General features: G+C 39.8%; 1 long non-coding RNA gene across 1 annotated transcript; it reads right to left on the reverse strand.

Moving 5' to 3' along the window:
- Positions 1-512: 512 nt before the first annotated feature.
- On the reverse strand, positions 513-22044 carry LOC139082670 (uncharacterized). Its single transcript, XR_011538880.1, has 3 exons — positions 21965-22044; positions 6223-6281; positions 513-905 (listed from the first exon to the last, which is right to left on the reverse strand). It is a non-coding gene; the product is annotated as an uncharacterized lncRNA (long non-coding RNA).
- Between the last annotated feature and the right edge of the window lie 244 nt (positions 22045-22288).

A 22288-nucleotide genomic window follows, 5' to 3' on the forward strand; every position in this document is an offset into this window, starting at 1 on the left:
AGTTATCTGGACATCTCTTAGCACAGTTAAGTTGACATATAAAATTAACCATCACAGCTGGGAAATGTAGTTTCTCATCAGAAGAAAGGGGAAACAGACCTTTGGGGTAACTGGTTGTCACCACTCCAAATTCTTATAGCACTTCAGAAGGGCCTTTTACTGGAGTTCCTTGAATAGGTGTTTCATTTCCTCAACTCCTTGTAAACTCCAGAAGTGCAAGCAAGGATGGCTGGAACTTATGGGGCTGGATGTTTTCTACCAAAGCTCAGTGCCCCACATTTAAGAGTTCAATAAAAAAGAGTTGTATGAGTGAAGCTTCATCTTTTTCACATAAAAACCATGGGTACTCTGTCTGATCTTTCTTCTTGTAACACTTCCCTCAGTTATAATGAATCATTTATAAATTTATCCTTTTAATATCCCTTTCTCCTTGTGTGTACTATATCCTCTTGTGACACTGTAATTACAATGAAGACAGGGACCAGGTTTGTTTTGCATTCTCACATAAGAAGTGCACCAAAAAGTGTTTAATAAGTAGTGAAGGAGTGTCTTTGTCAAACAGTACTGATGGCTGCTTAAGAAATGCATGTGGGAAGGGTGCTATTGAGGAGTATGGTAGAGGCTGGTAGACATTTGTCTTTATTCCTGGACACACAGCTAGACCCACTGGTGTTGGATGTGGTCTTGAGGATGGGTTCTTGCCAATGGATACAGGTGCACAGGTAAAAGTGAGGTCCACCATTTCCAATCCTAGGCCACGGAACACCTCCAGTGCCATCCCATACTCAGGCTTCCTCTGCCTGCTGACCAGACACGAGACACTGAGGTTTTGAGGAATAGTGGAGCCATCAGATGGAAGGAAAAAGGTTCCTGAATCACCACGTGGAGCACTGCCAGGCAAGGACCTGCAGAGAGTGAGAAATAAATTTGTGTTGTCTTGAACCATTCATGTTTTGGGTATTTTTGTTAAAGCATTTCACCTACCCTGACTAATACAGGAAGAAAATCCCAAAAGAAGCTGTCTGATATTTCTTAATCCTTTTCAGGAAGATATTGCATTTCTTTCCTCATTTCCAGACACGAAATTTACTTCTAGAAATATTTTACTTGGAATAGTCAATGGCTATAGTTGGGACGAGCCTTACTCCTAGGTGGTACAGACAGGGGAAAAGTAAGATTCACTGACCAGGATCATGTCACCCACCAAAATGCCTGAAATTCTCACAACTAAAAATTCATTATTTTTAAATTTTAGAACATGATTTTTAAGACAGCTTTATTGAGGTTAATGGATGTGTAATAAACTGTACATATTTAAAATGTATTATTTAATGTTTTCATGTATTTATACACCCACTATAGCATAACCACAATCAAGATAATAAACAAATGCATCATCCCCAAAAGTTGCCTCATGCTCTTTTTTAATCCATTCCTCCCTTTCTTTCCCATCCCTGGGTAACCACTAATCTACTTTCTGTCACTATGCATTAGGTTATACTTCCTAGACTTTTATCTAAGTGGAATTACACAATATGTACTGTTTTTGTCTGGTTTCTATCATTCACCATAAGTATTTTGATATCATTTCATAGTGTAGAGTATATAGATAGTCAAATCTTTTTTATTACTTAGTGGTATTCTATTACATGGATGTACCACAATTTGTTTATCCATTTACCTGTTGATGGACATTTGGGTTGTTTCCGATTTAGAGCTATAATAAGTAAAGCTGTTATGAACATTGGTGTACAAGTCATTGTATGGACATATGCTTTCATTTCTCTTGGGTAAATACTGAGGAATAGAATAACTGGGTCATATGGTAGGTATATGCTTAGCTTTTAAAGAAAGTGACAAAGTAACTGTACCACTTTGCATTCCCACCAGCAACGTAAGACAGTTCTCCTTCCTCTATATCCTCACCAACACTTGACCCAGTCAGTCTTTTTTATTTTAACCATTTTAGTATTAGTGGTAGGTATCTCACTGGCCTGAAGCAAAAGTCTGAGAAGCTACTTTTATTTATTTTTTTGAGGAAGATTAGCCCTGAGCTAACTGCTGCCAATCCTCCTCTTTTTGCTGAGGAAGACTGGCCCTGAGCTAACAGCCACGCCCATCTTCCTGTACTTTATATGTGGGACACCTACCACAGTATGGCGTGTGAAGCTGTGCCATGTCCGCACCCGGGATCCAGGCCGGCGAACCCCGGGCCACTGAAGCGGAACGTGTGGACTTAACTGCTGCGCCACCAGGGCCAGCCCCCTAAGAAGCTACTTTTAAAATGCCACTTCGGGGGCCAGCCCCTTAGCCGAGTGGTTAAGTTCACACACTCTGCTTTGGCGGCCCAAGGTTTCGCCAGCTTAGATCCTGGGTGCAGACCTAGCACCGCTCATAAGCCATGTTGAGGCAGCATCCCACATAGCACAACCAGACAGACCTACAACTAGAATATACAACTATGTACTGAGGAGCTTTGGGGAGAAGAAGAAGAAAAAAAAGAAGATTGGCAACAGATGTTAGCTCAGGTGCCGATCTAAAAATGAAAAATGCCACTTTGCCATTGAAAACAATGTGGATTTTGATGGTAGAAGAACCGTGTACACATTTTCGCAATATCATTTATTTACGGACAGCTTTGTTGAAGGAGGACATTCTAGGGAACAGCACGTGCAAAGACTTGCAAGTATGAAAGAGCATGTGGGGCAAATGATAACAGTTTGTCAGAGTGACAGAGTAAGAAGTAAAGACTGACAATAGATAACTCTATAAAAGCAAGCAGTGGCCAGTTCATGAAGGGCATGGCATGCCATGTAAATAGGTTAAGATTCTGACTCTTGAAAAATGGGGATCCTTGATGGTAGAGAGTGCCATAATCAGATTCATGAATTAGAACTGGCAGCTCTATGAAGAACAAGCTGGAGGGGAGAGGAGCCCATAGTGAGAGAGCCCTCTAAGAAGATTATTGCATTAGTGCAGCTCAGAGATGATGAGGACCTGATCTAGGATAACGGCAGCACTGAGAGAGAAGGGGAACCAAAACACATGGGAAAGAGAATCAGCCAGACTTGGGGGATGGTTCCCTGGATTCGAATAACTTGCAGGTTTTTGCTTTGGGCAGATAGATAAGCAGAATGTCTCCTAGTAAAATAGGGAACAAAAGCTGGAAAGCAGATTTGTAGAGAAAGATGATAAATTCACTCCAGGACCCTGAGATTAAGGTATCTCTGAATATGAAAATGGAGGCATTTGGAAGTCAGCTTTCACCTCATTTACTCAAAACAAATCTATTAATCCTTGTCTATGTGCAAGGCATTGTACCTAGATGGAGTTATATGGGAGTGGAAATAAGTCTATACTAGGAACTAGACATCTTGGTTTCAATACTGATTAGTCAGTCAGTTTTCACTCATCTTAGATAAATCTCTTAAACTCTTGGTTTACTCATCTATAAAATGGAGGTAATAATACTGCATCTTGGACATTGCAATCCAGTAAAGCGCAGTAGCCTACAACAACATAAGATGATAATTGCAAGTAGAAAGCGTTAAGAACCATACGAGAGAGAAATAGGGTTCTGGAGACTCAGAAGCGCATTTATTTCGATTGGCTCTGGTCTCATATTGCAATATATGACTATTTATGTCCAGACCATTTACAGTCGAAAGCAAGGGGAAGGTCTTAAAGAAATGAGCCATAAATTCACTTTGATGAAGCAAAGAGAAGATCATGTCACAGCATGTCAGTTGTGAGTCAGGCAGCAAGAGAACTTTGTTCTATTCCTTCCAGAGGCCAGTGCTAAGCTATATCCAAGAGAAAACACATAAAGCAGCTCAGGACCACTATCATTATGTGACTTTGCTGGACAGAAGAAACTGCAGGCTCTTCCCCCGCCATCGGGGTGCTTGTGTCAGGGAGAAGAATCATTCTCTAGAAATCAGAAGAGTAGAAAACCAGTCTCAGCATGGCTACATAATAGCTATGTGACTTGAATGAGTCACTTACCATCTCTGGTTCCCTTTCTCCACATGTGAAACAGGGGCTTAAATGATCTCCACCAATCCTGCCAGCTCTGACAATAAATGTCTCTATGAACCCTTTCTGGACACATTAGCCTTTCAAAGGGGAGTTCCTTCCCTTTGCTGAGAAATATAGTCTGTTTGCTCAGCAAGATTAAAGAACATAATAAATATTCAAGCCAGGCACTGTTTGGACTGTGACACGGTTTAACAATGCTAATCTGCTGCGTGGCAGTCAAAGCCTGCGTCAGCTTCACATATTTATAAAGGTGTCCTTATCATCCAGTGCTTGGATCAATTGCAAACTCACATTTGGTAACTTCATTTAGCCATCTCCCTGTCACTGGTTTGTTAGCTGGGTCTTCAGAACATAACAGAGGTCATCCATGCAGAGGGAAAGTAAATCTCTCCACATATTTTGAGAATCTAAATACTATTTCAGGACTACTGCAAAGTGGTCCCAGGCATCATTTTAGGAATCTGGATTTTCTGAAAATAGATTAATGGCTGCCCTGGTCTTGGTTAATTTTGCTAACATCCCAGCTCAGGACACTGGACAGGTGTACTGCGCTGAATAAGCTGGTAGATGTGGTGTGAAACTCTGACAGTCTGGTGGATTGGAGAAAGCTGCCTTTGAACTTAAATAGGGCAGCATATCTTTGCAGGCAACATAGTGGAAAACTACCTTAGTCAAAATGTGCATGTTCTGCAAACAGGAGGCTGCTATTTTCCAAAGAAGTACTCATAAAGTGGGGTTGTGGCGGGGGTCGGGGGGGGGGCACCAGGCGGTGCTCATACAACTCTCACCAGTATCTATTACTGTAAAATGCCAGAAGCAATTATGATGTCATGCGTTGTCTAAAATTGGAGCAATGAGACAGCTTGAGATGCAGTCAGAGCTAATAAACCAAATAAAATCCGCCGAGTTTTACTGCATCATATTGTTTCTTTACACAATTATAAGCAGCGAGAAAGGCATCTGCCACATTACAGGCGATTTATTTCTTCTTTATTTTCTCTCTTCTCTTTCCTTCCTTTGTTAAATAGAAAGTACGTGAAGTGGGATTGGTTGGGGATAAATTTTAATGGTTACAGCAGAAAGTAGCAGTACTGTTATTCAAAAAAAATGTCCTCCTGGATAGATCTAATGTAACTTATTGTTGCAAGTGTTGAAAATATCCCGCTGATTAAAATATGCTTCCTCATTTTGTCTTTACTTTAGCATCAAGCATCTGAGAAAGGAGCAAAGAGCTTCCCACCTTAAATGGTAAAAAGAAAGTAAAAGAGATGCCAGTTACTCAGGATCCTTCTAATAAATTCTACCTAAGAAGGTCCAGTGCTAGGCAGCTAATTTCCAAGGTATTTCTTTAATCATATTCCTAAATCCAAACATAGGCTTTTTTAATTTCCTTGGGATCTGACAGCATTAAGTTGAGAAATGTCAAGAGCTTATTTTCTCATTTTCTGTGGGATGAAAACATTTCTACCTTGCATGCAATTTTCAGATGAGATCAATTGTCCCATTTCTTTCAAATGCTAACAATAGGAGAGCTGCAAGAAAAACTTCAGGATCTAAACGCCACCAGGTTCCTTTTTCTCTGGTCCCTGGCCAGCCAGACAAGCTACTTCCTTAGAGTCTAAATGAGGAATTTATTCAGAAAAAGGTTGTTTGTTTTGTGTCTGTGTTGTTTATTTTCCTTCCCAAGCTGTAAAATCCTTCACATCTCACTGATTAAAGAAAAAAATACATCGAGTGATATCAGAATGTACGTAATCATTGCAACTGGACCCAAAGAACCTTCAAGTTTCACTTATTTCTACTAACCTCAGGCTCCCTCGCTTTCTATCCATCTCTCACCAGCCCTACATATCGTGAAGAAAATCTTCATGCAAGAAGGATACATTGCATTAATTATGCGAACCACATCTGCACACAGGTTGCGGGAGCTCTCGGACCACATCTGTTGAATGCTAAGGCCGAAAACACCCAACTCCGTGGGGATGTTGTTTGCTGTGCCCTTTTGGTCATCAGTAGATTGATTTTCATGTTCTGGCTAAACAAACAGTTGGTGATTCTGAGCACTGCTTCTTTCTTTGCACTGAAGACCCAATTAGCAAACGCAGTCAATGAGCAGGTCAAGAGTTGAGGTTCAGACGGGCTCCTCGAGGCCAAACCTCTCTGTTTGAACAGGTTTCCACTGACCTTTGTCCTCATCACAGGTGATCTCTTGTAAAACATGTCACCAAACTCCACGTGCAGAGCTAGAGAGGAAATAAATCTCAGTTTATCCAAATATCATGTGTCACTGCACAGACAAATCAAATGTCTCCGGAAAGATCATTACTGATAAAGAATGAACTGCTAGCACAGAAATGTAAAGATCTGGTCAGGAAGGGCTCTGAGCTGCAGAAGTAAATACATACACAGTGACTATTTAGAGCTGGCCTGGGTTAAGAGCAATTAAACTGAACGTTACTTTTAACTCATGATAGACCGGCTCTGCGCGTCTTGGTGTGTTGGTGATCCCTGGGTGGTAAGTGATGGAAACATCTTGTCATTGGCTACACTTCAGTCTGCCACTTAAAGTCAAGTCAGACTTACAGCTTTCTGAGCCTTCTTGGCAGAGTTACGGACCAATAACATGTCAAGAATGGCAGTCTGGCTAGGTTTTACCCACCACGCATTTTACAGATTATAGTCTTCAAGACACCAAGGGACTATAAGACCCAGATAATAAATCCACCAGGGGTCAGAGCTACGGGAATCATGTTAGACATCTGACCCGTAAAACCCATTTGTGCTGATAGGATTTGTCTATTTGTCTCCTGTGAGGTGCTGTTGCATAGCAGACCCATTGCTGCACAGGCTAGCACAGAGGGAGAACAAATTAACCATCCACCTGGCTCCTCTGTAAGCTGAAAGCAGGAGTGGTCTGGGGTGCTCTGTCACAGTAGGTACACCTAGAGTCATCAGCTGGCTGCCTTCACCTTGTCCACATGCTGATGAAAAGAGGAGATTCCCAAACACCAAAAAGTCAATTCTCTTCGAGTCTTTATGGCCTCCAAAACTCACTAAGCTAACTCTTCTTGGGCACTGGAACCGAGAGATGGTGATTAGAGTAATGCGGTGAGTGACCACATGTGGACTGCTCTTTCATGCAAGAGCAAATATTTTGCAAAAGCTAGACTTGCTTAACCAGAGGCATTTATGACCAGTTCCAAGCACTGCAGATGGAAAAGCAAAACAAACCCAAACAAAACTGACAATGGCCCCAGACTTCATAGCACTCACACCCTAGTCAGGTAGGCAGACAGGGTCAGCTAATGCTTGACACTACCAGCTAACCATTGGTTTAAAATAATCCCTGGAGCGGATCCTAAATTCCAATGGCTGTTGACTTTAACTCTCTAATGTTTTTCTAATCAGTGTTGTCCCCCTTTCTCGCTACCAGGAGTTTAGAGTCACCAACCCTCCACCAGTTCCCTCCTATGCAGATGAACTGAGTACGATGAAGCTAAATGATGTTGTCTGACACCTACTAAAGTGAGCAAAGCCCAGGTCTCTTCACACAATGTTCTACTAATGTGATTGCTAACTTGGTTAATAACTTACTTGGTGAGTAACTTGAAAGAAACTTGTTTTATTACCATCTACAACAGAGGCTCCATATTCTCAAGAAGGCGGCGCTAAGAAAGACTGCAAAACAATCCTAATATTAAAATAGCTTTGCCAAAATTTCCTTTCTAATTTCTCAACCACTCCATAGCTGCATGTTCCCCTTTTGCCTTATTAATCTTACTCCCCAAGCCGTCTCCCACTGCTCAGTCAGAGGACACACTTAGTCTCACCTGTTCCTTCACACACATGATAGTGAAGCATACATCTCACTTTCTGGTGCTTTCTCGGTGCTACCCAGCAAGCAGATTCATCCTTGTATTAAGCAAAGAGGAAGAAACGCATAGAGTCTAATTGAAAGGAAATTTATAATGGCCTTTTGAACCCAAGTTTCCCTCTGGCTCTAATTGCACCATTAGAGAGCCATTTGGTGGAGCCTGGAAGGATAGTTTTTGTTTGCTTTTTACCAAAATCACTCAGTTAAAATCTCCAGTGAGAATTTAAATCTCCATCCATGTAACAGGAGCGGGTTCCCTCACCGTCTTGTCCCATGGAAGCATGAAGCTCAGGCTTTCCTCTCCACATCTCTGCCTCTTTGGGCATAATGATCTCCAGCCTATATTTTGGGACTCTTACATATGTCCTAGGCACAGAAAAAAACTGGATATCTCCCCAGAGCAGTTAGAAGGCCTCAATGAGGTCTCATCACAGGTATCTTCCTTCTGGACAATCCATAAGCTACCTGCAGACCACTCACCATGAAAAGTCCACATCTCACAAGGTTAATGAGAATAATGGCTCCACTAACATGGCTTCTCTGCCTACCTGAAAATGTGCAGTACTCCCACTGGCAGCAATGGTCTGCCTCTGATGACTGGGCTTCCAGGGTATTCCCTTGTGCTCTGTCTGGCTATTCCTATTATCTCCCCCATACCACCTCTTTGCCTGGTTTGTACCACCATCCCCTATTAAGTCACCTCTCTCAAAACTTCCCTCCACTGAGGTCACCCATCTTCCCTGTTTCTCCTCTCTTTCATGCAGGGACCTACCAGTAGTGGGGTGGGGAGAGGAGTAGCCTGGCTTTCTGGTTTTTACCCCTTCCTCTTTCCATTTTCTGGTTATGGCCCTGCTTTCTTAGGACCCACTTTGGAGGTCAGAAAATTAAACTTGACTGTTTCTTGTGGTTCCTACAAGCAATGTGGATGCCACTGATTAATGGAGTGGGAGTGGTGGATGGAGGTGCTCATAAGAAGGAAGGGGGGAAAAAAGGAACATAGACATTAATATTTCAAAATATTATCTGACTTCACCAGATATTGGCATTTAAGACTTGAAAAAAAATCAAAAGGCAATGGATTGACTGTGCTAGGTGCTAGAATATCCCCTATCTCATAAGGCTGTTGAAATGTTTAGATCATGCATGTGAAGTGTTTAACAGTGCCTGGCAAATAGTAAGTGCTTGGTAAATGTTAGCTATTGTTATTATTATCAAGAAGGAAGAAATTGAATTGGAAGTAGCCTAGGAAAGAATTAAAAGCAGGGAAAAACTCCACCTCTGCTCAAGCTTAATGAAAGCCAACAAGACCAGGCCCACCATCTTGGTTCCTGCTCCATCTCCGATTCCTCTTTGACATGACTTTTTTCTCATGGAAGCTAGGAAGTTTCATCCAACTTACCTGCCACAAATTATCAGATCCCAAGGAAGCCCGCTTTATCTGCTACTCAAAACTCTGAGTTAACTTTTGGCCTATTCTTTGAAAATTTCCACCAGGGATTTTGCTGTGCCTATAATTATATCAAAACACTCTTATAAAAATCCATATCAGCCTGATATTGTGACAGATAATGCTCCTTCAGAGTGGCACCATTATGCTTCCAATGACAAGATGCTGAGTGAAGTGGTCCCCTCCAAGCCACAACAGAGACCCTTTGACAACAGGTAAACACTACAAAACTATTCATTAGAACCTGAATATAACATGCCATCACCACAGGGAAAGCCAGCTTAAAATCATAAATGTCAAGACATAATTAGCTTAAAGGTCAGGTTTAATTACAGTTGTTGAAACTGAAATACACTAATTATTGAAACCACGTCGGAAAATTATTTCAATGGTTTAGAATGTTTTGTTGGAGCCTTTGTTCCTACAGAATGATGGTTCTTGTTGCCTGATGAAAAAAATGGCGACAGGCATTTGCTTCCCTGTGTGAACAGAAGCAGGGAACAAAACAGAGTGTTGATGAAAAAGCCCACAACTCCAAACAGCTCCACAGAACAATCGCTCCACATTATTGTATTATTAATCATTTTCTTATAATCGGTACTTTAGATATAATTTTAATGAAGCTTCAAGGAAAGCTCAATGCATTATACTGTAACAACAAAGGAAGCACATTTATCACTTGGTTCGTAGGCTTAATGGCAAAACAAATCAATAAATAAACAACTGGTGAGAAAATAACTCAATAACTGCAAAAAGTTGTTTTACCTGTAGGATTTCTAAGATTTCTACTGGGAATATTTATTGACTCAACTAAGTATTTTTGTTGAGTTTTTTATCATCTTTTTCCTTGGCTTTCCACTGACTAGAGAGTTTGAACAATCTTTCATTTAATTTTATTTTGTTTTGTCTCCTGTTTTGTTTAAAAAAAAAAATAAGTGATAATACCTTTCAAAGTTTGGCTCTATTTTAAAAAGAAAAGAAAAGAAAAAAATTCCACAAGAAATTTAAGTGATAAGCAACCACAAGTTATCAGAAACTCCTCGTAATTGGTAAGAAAAGTCCTTTGGAAGATTTGGTCTGAATGCTGACAGGTTCCCAGAGGGAAAAAGGAAGTTTTATGCAGTGTAGTTTTCATATGGAGATTAGCACTCCCGAAGAGAACTAAAACATCAATTTCTGGAGGATAAAAAATTGTTAAAATGAGGCAAGAACCTACAGAATGTGTTTTGTCAAAATGGAGAACAAAGGGCTGAAGAAACAGCGCTTTACTCTCTGAAAGACACATTGAGGAAGACAGTTTTAGTTAAGAGAGGAGAAACTGCATGACACCAAAGCATTTAAAGAGCTCCAAAGAACCCACTTGTGACAAAGCTGGAGCTGAGCTATTCGCCAATAAGCCACAGACAATGCAAGGAGAGTCTGCACTCTGTTCTAGTTCAATAAGGGAAAAAGAAAATGACATTTAATTAAGAGTTGTCTGCCTTCCAGGTATTCATGACATTGAAATCAGTGTGGACATAAGGCATTAAAGCTGATATCAACATAGTTCACCCAAGAAGTCATTTAGTTAAGATTTACAACAGACTGTAAGAGAAAACTGAAAATTTATGAAACGTTTCCATCTGGCAGACGATATCGTTAGTATTCACACTGATAGCAGCAATGATTTAAAGTCTGTAATCTAAGTGAAGATACGCATCACGAAATTCTTCTAAAATATGTCTAATAGCTCTAACTGACTTCTTTATTAGAGTCTGCCTATGAAAAAAAGTCAGATATCAATGAAGAAGTCATCAAATGTTAATTTCAGTCTATTCAACTAATAGAAATTCATAATAAAGTGGCATCATTGTGGCTGAAACCCCGACCCCAACTCTCCGAAAGAGACATAATAAACTACATTCATTGCTCTAAAAAATAAAACCTGATTGCCTTGTTTGATCTGATTATAGCAAGCATTTCAAGTCATAGCAATGATTATTTACTCAAGATCAATAGCTCTTTTGGGAGATGGGGGGAGGAGAAAACGCAGCCTTTGGCATGTGTTGCTCAGGGCTGTGAATAAATCCTGTTAACAGAGAGGAGGAAATAAGTATAAATCTCCTGCTGCAGAAGAACCACTGTGCCATCCATTTTTCTGAATTAAAGCCACTGTCGCTGCAAAATGCCCTCGTGTTGTCAGAACAGGACTCTGTAAGAAGATAAACCCTTGATACTCTCCCTTAAAACTATATGTAGAGAACTGTTTAAAACAAAAAGAAATGTGGTTTAAATGGCAGAAAACAAACCCAAGACTTAGAGTACCCTCAGATGATAATGGATTCAGATTAAAATGTGTTTAATTTTAAAAGAAGTTAATATAATTCCAGGGGTTTCACGTAAGATGCTGCAGACATAAAGAAAAAGAGCAAGACTTCCAGGAGACAGGCCAGTATTAAATTTGGTTTCACTACATTTTAGCTCTGTGACCTTGAGCAAGCTATTTATCCTCTCTGGTCTTCTATTTCCCCGTCTGAAAAATAATGCCTAGCTCATAGGGTTTTGGGACTATAAGTGAGATGTTATGTAGGAAGTTCCCCAAATAGTGGCTCACAAAGAGTTTTTAGCTAAGCAAGGCTTATCATGGCTCTCCAAGAAACTGAAAATATAGTGTGCTCTGTGGAGCTCCTAAACCCTTGCAACCACAGAACCTAGGTGCAGCTGTTGAAGGAACAAAGTATGACAGACACTGTTGGTTATCTCTCCAATGACCTCTCCTTGCAAAGGAAATGTTAATTGCATCCAGATATGTAATGTAATTTTGCCCAGAAAAATAGGCCCCATTATAGCTCTAGGAGATAACCATGGTTGATTTTATGTTGGGCATCTGTGGTCATAATTAGTGCTATTAGCCAAATATTTTTTCCCTGCATGCACAAGGTAGTCTTGCATTTCCTGGCCTTTTTGTGTTTGGATGGGATCAGTTAGAATTAATAAATCAGAAATACAAGTAACATTGGGATTTAATCTGAAGAGACTGTCTCTTCCCTCTGGCACTGTAACCAGCTGTTTTTAAAATGGTGGCTGCTTACTCATGCTGAGTCTCTGAATGATGGTGTAGAAAGAGACCCCAGCCAATTCACAATGGACATGGAGTGTGAGCAATAAAAAAAGTTTGTTGTTGTAAGCCACTGAGATCTTGGAGTTGTTTATTCTCATAGCAGGCCCTGAACTATTCTGACTCATGAAATAGATACTTGCTACTGGGACCTGATGAAACAAATGAGAAATGAAAAGGGAACGATGCAAGAGGAAAAGACCTCATTCTTCTAATTTCTGTTCCATTGGGTAAGACTCAATTCTACCAGAGGTAGAGAGGATGTATTGAGATAGACTTTATAGAGGAAGTAATGTTTGAAATGAATCATGATCTTAAAATATTTGAGGAGTTTACCAAATCAATTGTGGGGATAAAAAATATTTCAGATAGAGAGAGTAGGTTGAATAAGTAGATGGGAGTGGAGGATGGTACTCTCTAAGATTTGTCTAAAGAGATAAACAAGATATCAGTGAAGTCTTTATATAGTCCTTATGGAATTTGGCCTTTATTTGGTGGGCCAGAGGCTTTTCCACTGTAAAATCTATGACAATTGCTGGTGACACAGAGGACACATATCCCTGGACAGTCCCAGATTTTGAGTGAAATAATGACATCATCACAATCATGAACGGCAGTTGCCACACAGTGTATCCCATGAGAAAAGATAGCTGCTGATTACTCACAACCTTATCTCTTTCTATTACATTCAGGAAAAAATATTGGAGTTCAAAATTGTGAAATTCATATTACAAAAGTAAATCACTACCAATCTTCAATACTTTAACTCAATTAGTAGGAGATATCCAGTTCACACTTCACAAATTATTCTAATGCACTGATAGGTCCTGGTAAAGAACTTCTACTGTGAGCAATGGGCACCAACAAAGGTTTGTAAGCAGAAGAGTGACATGACTGGAGACACACATTTTAGAAAATTTTTTCTAGAATCAATGGGGTAGGTGGAATGGATTACACAAGATGGTGGGTAGGACAGTACTTAGGAGACCACAGCAATCATAAGTTTGTACAGCTCACAAAGAAAGACAAGAAGGGGCATGTGCCTATCTTCCAAATTCCAAGAGAGAGAATGTTTGTCCTTCTTGGTGTCTGTGGTTATTTGAAAACCATCTCCAAATAAAATATTTTTTCCTCCCAGGAGCAATCTCTCAGTGACAGTATTTATCCAGTTGCTTCTACCATACGTCTCTCCTTGCTCTCTCCCACTCTCTCTCTTTCCTTACCATTCCTTCATCCCTCCCTTGGGAGAACTCATAAATATGTGTTTCAAGACCTTGGGCAATTGTAATTTGGTAGAGTGGCGTGTTCTCCTTTGCCTAGAGAACCAAGGTGATAACAGTCCAGGTCAAGAGTTTGAGGGCCCGAACTGAGACAATGACAAAGAAAGGAAGAGGAAGAAATAGTTGACACTAGGCTACAGACTTTGGTACATCTTGTATATTGTCAGTGGAACCCACTTTTATGGTTGGATACCCAAGTTCCTAGAATGTTGTAGGCACTTAACAAATATTTACCAAAAAAAAAAATAAATCTGAGAAACAAAATACAAAGCACTGAATGTATGTTGAAGAGAATAAAGACAGATCAGCAATGATTCCAGCTCTAAAAGAGTTTCTAGCATTGCTGTTAACCCAAAATCTTAAGGCATGGATGGCAAATACTTGGTACAAATGCTGCTACCTCCCTCTTACTTTCTGCACTCATAGGAATCATTTTAAATGGGTCACTACAATTTTCTACTGTTAAACCTAAACACATTATCAGATCCTTCAGACACAATGCTCCAGAAAGTCATTGCCAATTGATCAGAATTGGCAAGGGAAATGGGACACAGTTGCCTATTTCTCAGACTTACCAAATCTTGAATGAACTTGAAAGGAATCAAGCAGTAAACTGACAAAGAACTGCATTCTGTGTTTTATTCCTAGTCTCTTTTTAATTATGTTTCTTGAGATTCTATCCCAATAAAATTTCCAAATTATTCTAAGGCACTGATATGTTCTGGCAAAGAACTTCTGTGGGCAATGGGAGCCATTTAAGGATTTTAAGCAGAGGAGTGACTAGAGAGGTACATTTTAGAAAATTAGAAAACTAGAGAATTTGAGGTCAGCAGATGCTGGCTAGTAGGTCTCCAGTCTCAAAAGGAGTAACAGTGAAGGGTAAGCCCATGTGGGTTGAGAAAGGAAGGAAAAGATGGAGTGGGTGGATTGGCCTATGCAAAGTGCTCATTTTGAGAGAAAAAGAAGAAATTTGTCTTATTTGTTTTGTTAGCATAAAATCTGCAATGATGCCTCCTACACGTATCTTTTCAGTATAAACCATCTAAGCAAATAAGGGTTATGAAAGCCACATCAGATTGGAGAGCAGGCACTAGAGCATCTAACCCTGCTCTCACAATGAAATCATAGAGTAACCAGAAATTATATCAATTACCCCTCAATTTCCCTATTAGTAAACTGGAGGTCAGAATTGCTTCCAATAATGATAACAACCACTTACTGAGTACGTAATATGTTCTAGACAATATTTTAAGCACTTTGCATATATTATCAAAGCCAGGAATATATCTCCCTTGGAACCAGGAATGGTGAAAAGGCACTCCCCTCTTACTTTATTTGTATTATTATCCCCACTTGGCACATGGCAGAAACCAGGGCTCAGTAAGATTAGGGAACTTGTGCTCACGTCATGTAAGAAACAAAGTCTGTCTGGTCCCAAAGTTAATCACAATAACCTCTATGTTATACAGAAACTGCTAAATGTCATTTTTCAAATTACAGTCAGGCAGTTGGGCTAAGACTGAGGCTTCAGAAAACAGTCCAATCCTCATGTGTCACGATAATGCTTCTGTTTAGGAACATAGCACTGACAAGTCTCTGAAAACGAAGAGCATTGAGCAGTCCCAACCTGTTTAATAACTACCAGTGTCCTGCTGTGTGCTAGCTGACATTGGCATATAAGCAATTTATGAGGCCTTTATTGAACTGTTAATGTCACTCTCAGGGCTCATGGAGTGGTACACTATTCACGATGGAACTGTGGAAACCTGTATCCAATGGGAAGCACTAGAACTAACTCAGAAACACAGTTGACCTGGGCTGGCCGCCATCAGATAAATGAAGAACTTTGGCTGGTTAATCTTCCTTGGGCAACAACAGAGATACAGTAGTGCCCTGGTGAACTGACTGATTCTCTTTTTCAAGAATTAGACACCCCTTTAGCATCTGTGATTACTAGATGATTGCACGTTGCATCAGGCGAGAAATAGGACGTTCTGGAAATGTGCTTTCTCAACATTTGGTGCCTCAAACCTAGGGGAAGAAAAAAACCTGGCAAAATTATTTGGAAGGATGAAAGATGTAAGTGCCATCATGAACCCCTTTCCAGTGGTAAATAACCAAGCTTTTATTAGGTGAATGTAATTACAGGCAGATTTCAGCGCAGCTTGGATACAGCTGTTTCTGTCCTCCTGGTGCCAGGCTGTTGCTAGATCATTCTCTGGCCATTAGCAATTTAGCCAATCGTTTCTGCCTCAGTGCCCCCAGCTGACCTCCTTCTTCACGGAGATGATGGACCTGCTTATTAAGACTGCTCAGAATTCCAAAATGAGGTCTTCAGATCTCAAAGGCACCTTGAAGTATGCTCCTCTGATGACACACCTATCAGGCTTTATCTTATGTTAGTGTTTGTTCTGGATGTGTTTGTATTTTCGGAGGCCCTTGAGAAAAAATTCCTACAATCAACCTGACAGGTAATGGTTTTGCTTCTCCTGGAGATCAGAAAGAATTAAAAGACGGCATCTACTGTATATTTTTCTGAAGAAGACATGCCAAGGCCTCTGCACACCATTAAGAGATAGACTACAACAAAGAGGGGTACATGTTCACACTTAAGGCCCCTTTGTTTTCAAACCATGGTTGCTTAGTTTTTATAGATATGTAAAACTGGGGAAAAGGTTATCTCTCAATGTCCTAAATATGATAAATAAAATAATGGTCAGATGTCACAACATACCCAAAGTTTCTGTGCCTTGAGTGAAGCAGTCAATCGGGTAAGAACATCCCTGGCCTCAGGTAAGTCACCAGTTGCCTCTACAAGGACTTGGTTACGAGCTTCAGACTAACCCCCTCAGTGACCATCTTAGCAAGAAAGGCTTGTTAATTCCTGGCCCAACACTCTTCAGACTGGAAAAGTCCCAATTTCTACATAGGTCTGGAAATAATACAAATAGTACTTGCATTTCTTAGGAAACAAAAGAAGGGAAAATGCTTAGACTAGTCTTTGTCTCTTGGTATTCTACAATTTCAGTCTCCTTGTCACCAATAAAAACCAAGTGCTATCTGGTCAAAATAAGAGAGGTACCACCAATTTGTACAGAGCATAAAATAATCAATCTCCACTGTAAGTTGTGAGAAACTACAGGACAGGAATTGCTCCTCTGGTCATAGCCCTTGCCTCTCGATGCTAACCACAGAACTGTTCCTTAAAGGTACTCTACAAATGTTTGTTGGATTGAACTAGAGTAGACATCAATATGCTAAATGTCCTTTCCTTAGTTTGGAACTGAAGAAGGTAACACTATTGTATAAAAGCTCTAAATATAGTCCTGCCTTTGTTTTCAAGATGACTGCTAATAGAATGACTTCTTCATTCTATTGGTACTTGAGTCGTAAACACAAGGAGATTAAATACATCACTGTCTATAGGGAAGGGATCCAGCAAACAGTCACTGAAGGGCAGTCTCAAGAATTTATTTGGCCAGCGTTCAAGCCAGTGATAGTTGCCAAGAGCCCTCTCCCTTTCCTTTGGCTCAAAAAGGCATTGTACTTAGATAAAATCCAAATTCCTTACTATATTAGGTACTATTGCTGCATAACAAATGACCTCAAATTTAGCAGCTTAAAACAACAATTTATTATCTCACACAACTTTTAAGGGGCCAGGAATCTGGAAGTGGTTTATTTGGGTGGTTCCAGCTCAGGATCCCTCATGAGGCTGCAGCCAAGGTGTTGGCTGGAGCTGCAGCGGTCTGACGGCTTGACTCGGGCTGGAGGATCCACTTCCAGGCTTATTTGTGAAGCTGTTGATAGGAGGCTACATATGCTCACCACGTGAACATATTCATAAGATTGTTCTAAAGATGGTAGCTAGTTTCCCTCAGAGAAAGAGATCCAAGATAGAGAGAAATAGAGAGAGAGCATACAACTAAAATGGAAACCATGGTAGCTTTCATAACCTAATCTCAGATGTCACAGACTATAATTTCTACCATATTCTATTGGTCACATCACACAGACCAATCTTGGTACACTGTGTGAAAGGACCACACAAGAGTATCATTGGGGGCCATCTTGGAGGTTGGCTATCACATTTACCAAGACCCGTCATGCCCAACATGAACTCATCCCTGCCTACCTTTCAAAATTCATCTAACGCCATTCTCCCCCATGCAAACACTGCTCTAGTAACACGATCTTTTGACAGGTCATAGAATACCCTGAAATATTTCCTTCCTCAGATCCTTTTTATGTGTTTTCCTATGCCTAGAATGCTTTTCATCAGTTCTCCAAATGGATAAATCTTTCTCATCAGCTTAAACACCAGCTTTTCAGATACGTCTTCCCAAACAAAAGACAGAGAACTTGTCTGTTATGTTCACAGTTGTATCTCTAGTGCATGGCACAAAATTAGTGCCCAATAAATATTTGTTGTCTAAATGAAAAAAGTACAGTCAACGGTTCTTCCAAATCAACATCTTATACTCTAACCACCTTGACTTTCACCTACACGGTGGCCAGAAGACATTTTCCCAAGTCAGAGTCAAAGCAAACCTTAGGTTACCTACTCCCTGCCACATTCCTCCATCTCATGACTCAGCTTCCCCTAAATGGTCACAGATAACAATGTGCAAACTGGTGTAGCACCGTTAAGATTTCCCTCATGACCTTCCAGTCTGTCATCAGGTTCTCCTTTGAATGTATCTAGAACATCAACCCATAATTAGCCAGTAATCTTCCAGCTAACCTAGGCTTTCTTGCTCTGTTGTCCCTAGTTTCTACCCAGTTACTTCATATTCCATTTCTACCGCTTAGATCAATATCTTCAGTTGGATGATTTAGTGTATTCTGTCCGCATGGGCTTTCAAATTCAGCATTACCCAAGGATATTGAATTCCTGACCTCTCATAGCTCCTCATTCTAAAGACTTGCGTCAAGCCTGGCTCCACATCCACACTCAACCATAATTCCCAGAATTCCTGCTTGGGTCCAGCAATTAAGCATCGGGGTAAATTTGAAAAATATGAGAAGTTCAGACAACTGCTTACTCTTTGTTTTTCTAAGGCCTCTTTTTCTCTAGAGATCCTATTATCACTTGAACTCCCATGTATAAGGTTTTCAAATGCTGAAATTCTTTGAGTTTATCTTTCTTCCATTGGTTTTAGTTAGAGCATTAATTGCTGATCTTAATCAGGTGCTGCATATGCAGAAACACTTTATTAAATGTTCGTTCTACTCCTTTAACCTTAATTCTGCATTGCAAAGTAAAGTGAAATCTGCCAATAGATCTAGGTTCTATCCCAAACTAAATTTAAACTCAGTTTCCTGATTTATAAAGTAGTAATATAGGCTTACATGCTCTCAAAAGCCTTCATAATTCTTTAAGTGTGATATACAACATCAAGGCACATGTGTCTTGTGCCTTGTGCCAACATCTGTTGCTTTTCCTGGTTTTTAATCTCTGATCCTTAGGTACTTCTGAAACCAGATGCCAGTTCCCTCAGCAACATGCATGAGATCCAAAACCCCAATTTCCCCCCCTGCATGTGCTGCCTTGATCCAAATAGCCTCGTAGCTCTTCTTAGGTCCTTCATTCTCCTTCTCTCCTCAGAGATGTCTCAGAAGCAGCTTCCACAAAGGTGAATGGTTCCCCACCCTGAGACTTGTGCTAACCTCCAGAGGCTTTGCACAAATCACTTTTTCTAGGATTGCCCCCATTATTAGCACAGCTTGACTTTTCAATCAACTGAGACACAAATTCTGTCACATTCACAGAAGACTGAAGGGTTTCTCTATTAACTTCGCAGACGTTTCCACAGCCAGAGAGAAAAAAGGAAAATGAAGTAAAAAGTCTAAACTATTTTAACCTGAAGGCCAAAATACAGATACTACACCCCATTTTAATTTATTATTGGAAGACATTTCCAAGCCCATCCTTAAAATCAGTTTACATAAACTATTTTCAATTCTCTTTGCTTTTGTGGTCAATAAACCAGAACTCTTGTGTGAGTTTTGGACTCTCAGAATGAGAGCTGAGTCACACTCAGGAATTGTTAAATACTTGCTAAATAAAAAAGCAAATCATAGAGGCCAGCCCCACGGCCTAGTGGTTAAGTTTGGCACACTTCACTTTGGCGGCCTGGATTTGTGGGTTCAGATCCTGGGTGTGGACCTACACCACCTGTCAGCCATGCTGTGGCAGGGACCCACATTTAAGTAGAGGAAAGTTGGCACAGATGTTAGCCCAGGGCTAATCTTCCTAAAGTGAAAAAAGAGGAAGATTGGTAACAGGTGCTAGCTCAAGGCTAATCTTCCTCAGTGGAAAAAAAAAAAAAGCAAATCATAAAATAATATTCTTTACATATTGCATTCTGTTTCCAACCCATTACTTGAGCCTCCATATTGGTCTTTATTACATTTTGGGTGTACAAGAAATCAAAAGAAGAAACTATATTGTCTTTACTAGTAATCAAAGTATCTTATCTTTTTGATCATTTTTAATTTAATAATGGTGCTTGAATCCCAGAGCCTTTTAAACTCCTTACACACACAGAAACACACATACAGGAAAAATTTCCATCTAATACTATCACAACACTTCCTACCACGTCTGGTTTCATTACTAAACAATGACTGACGAGCAAAAACACATTAATTCTACTCATACTTCAGGTACCTCAGGAAACTTTTCAAATTTGTGAGAGTGATAAGAAGTTGGTCTCCCTCAGTCTGAAGCCAGTTTCTCCAGATTCTCTTAAAACAACTTGTGTCAAAAAATGCTTTTTTCTAATCTTCTTTTTTATTAAATCCTCACTGATATTTTTCTATAGAAAAACCAAGAGATATATTTCAGAGTCTGTGGTTAAAGAAGCCCACTTGTGTGTTCCTATCAGAGGTTTTAAACTAAGAGGATTTCATCAAAGTCTATCATGAAAGAGCCTTTCAGTTATGCAGCAGACCAAGAGAAAGAAAATGTCTCAAAATTAGCTTCTCTGAATACCAGGCCCTTCCGCTTCTGACTGCACACATATTCGCTATATTGCCATCTGTTTAAATTCATTATTAATTGTTTAATTTTTCCTTTGGGGTTGTTAATTGTTGTCAATCTGCCTTCAAGACAGGTTAAAATCATGCAAGCAAATGAAAACTCAAGGCAGGAAATATATTTCACAAGCCTGCTTCATTGTCATAACTCATCCAACTACTTTTAATGAAATGATGGTTATTTAAAGGACTGGTTAGAAAGAACCGAGTAACTCTGGGTTACTTGGTACCCAAATAGTTCGTTTAAATAAAGAGTGTATTAAGTAAGTATGAGAAATGTGTTTTCCTTAGTATTAGATATCTATAGTTTTATAAAGTACAATATATAGATATAGATTATATATATATATAATCCAGATAGATATAGTTTATAATCAAGGTTCTATGCAATAACCATTTGCATTAGGGTAGAAGAATTAAGCAAATCATTGTTTCACTTTATGGATAACTATATCAAGTTATTTCATAAATTAAATACCAACTGCTTTACCCTGAAAAAGAAACATGTATAATGTATCACACATCCCAAATGTTAAAAAGAGATACCAGTAAAAAAGGATTGAAATGCAAAAAAATGAACAAGTAAATTTTTTAAATCTTAATTTATTGAAACCATTTTCATTTTTATTTCTGACTCTCCTATGAGCAGAACCTATGACATGCCATATGTGTTTTTGTATTGCCCAAAAATATTCCCCAAAACTCAGTTCTAGATCTTTCTTTCTCCCTCTATAGTTGATATAGATGCCTTCATCTCCTTCTATGGTACTCACTTGCCTTGATGGCTTATGCTATCACTGATATGGCTCCCCAGACACTTCTTCAAGCATTCCCAGGACAGTTCTGCTTGGAATTCATGCCAGCATCTCAAAAACCAATCTCATCGTCTAATCCAGCCTCTTCTCAATTTTCCTACCATAGGCATAGAAATCACCATCTTTATGTCTACACAGGTTGACATTCTTGAAAATAATTTTGCATTGACCTATCTCTCTTGTCTATGGATGAATTTCCAAATACTGTAGACTCTCAGCAATGTGGTTGTCCTTAATCCATTTCTTCTTTTTCATTATTTAGCCAGCATCATAGTCCTAGCTATTATTTATACTAAGCCTAAATTATTTCAACTGCTACTTCTGGTCTGACTCTTATTCCAAAAGGACCCACTTCAGTGGATTAGGACTTACCAAAAGATGTCAAAGACACATACATGGTAGCTCTCCAAGAGGGATGCCTTCTTCCTGAGCTTTTCACAGATTCCTGAGCTTTCTCTGTCTGTGATTATGGCAGTTACCCACTGTTTCCTCTTCCAGAACACCCACAAAAATTGCATTTTCCAACCTCCTTTGCAGTTGGTTTGAGGCATTTGACTGAGTTCCAGCTAGTGGAATGTGAATGGGAATGGGAATGATATAATCAACTTCCCTGCCAGACCTGATGCTTAAAAACATCCCACATGATACCCCATACCTCTCTGTGGTTACATTGGCTATCTCTTGTCCCAGAAGGTA

This window comes from Equus przewalskii, chromosome 3 (genome assembly GCF_037783145.1).
Source record: "Equus przewalskii isolate Varuska chromosome 3, EquPr2, whole genome shotgun sequence".
Classification (NCBI taxonomy): Eukaryota; Metazoa; Chordata; class Mammalia; order Perissodactyla; family Equidae; genus Equus; species Equus przewalskii.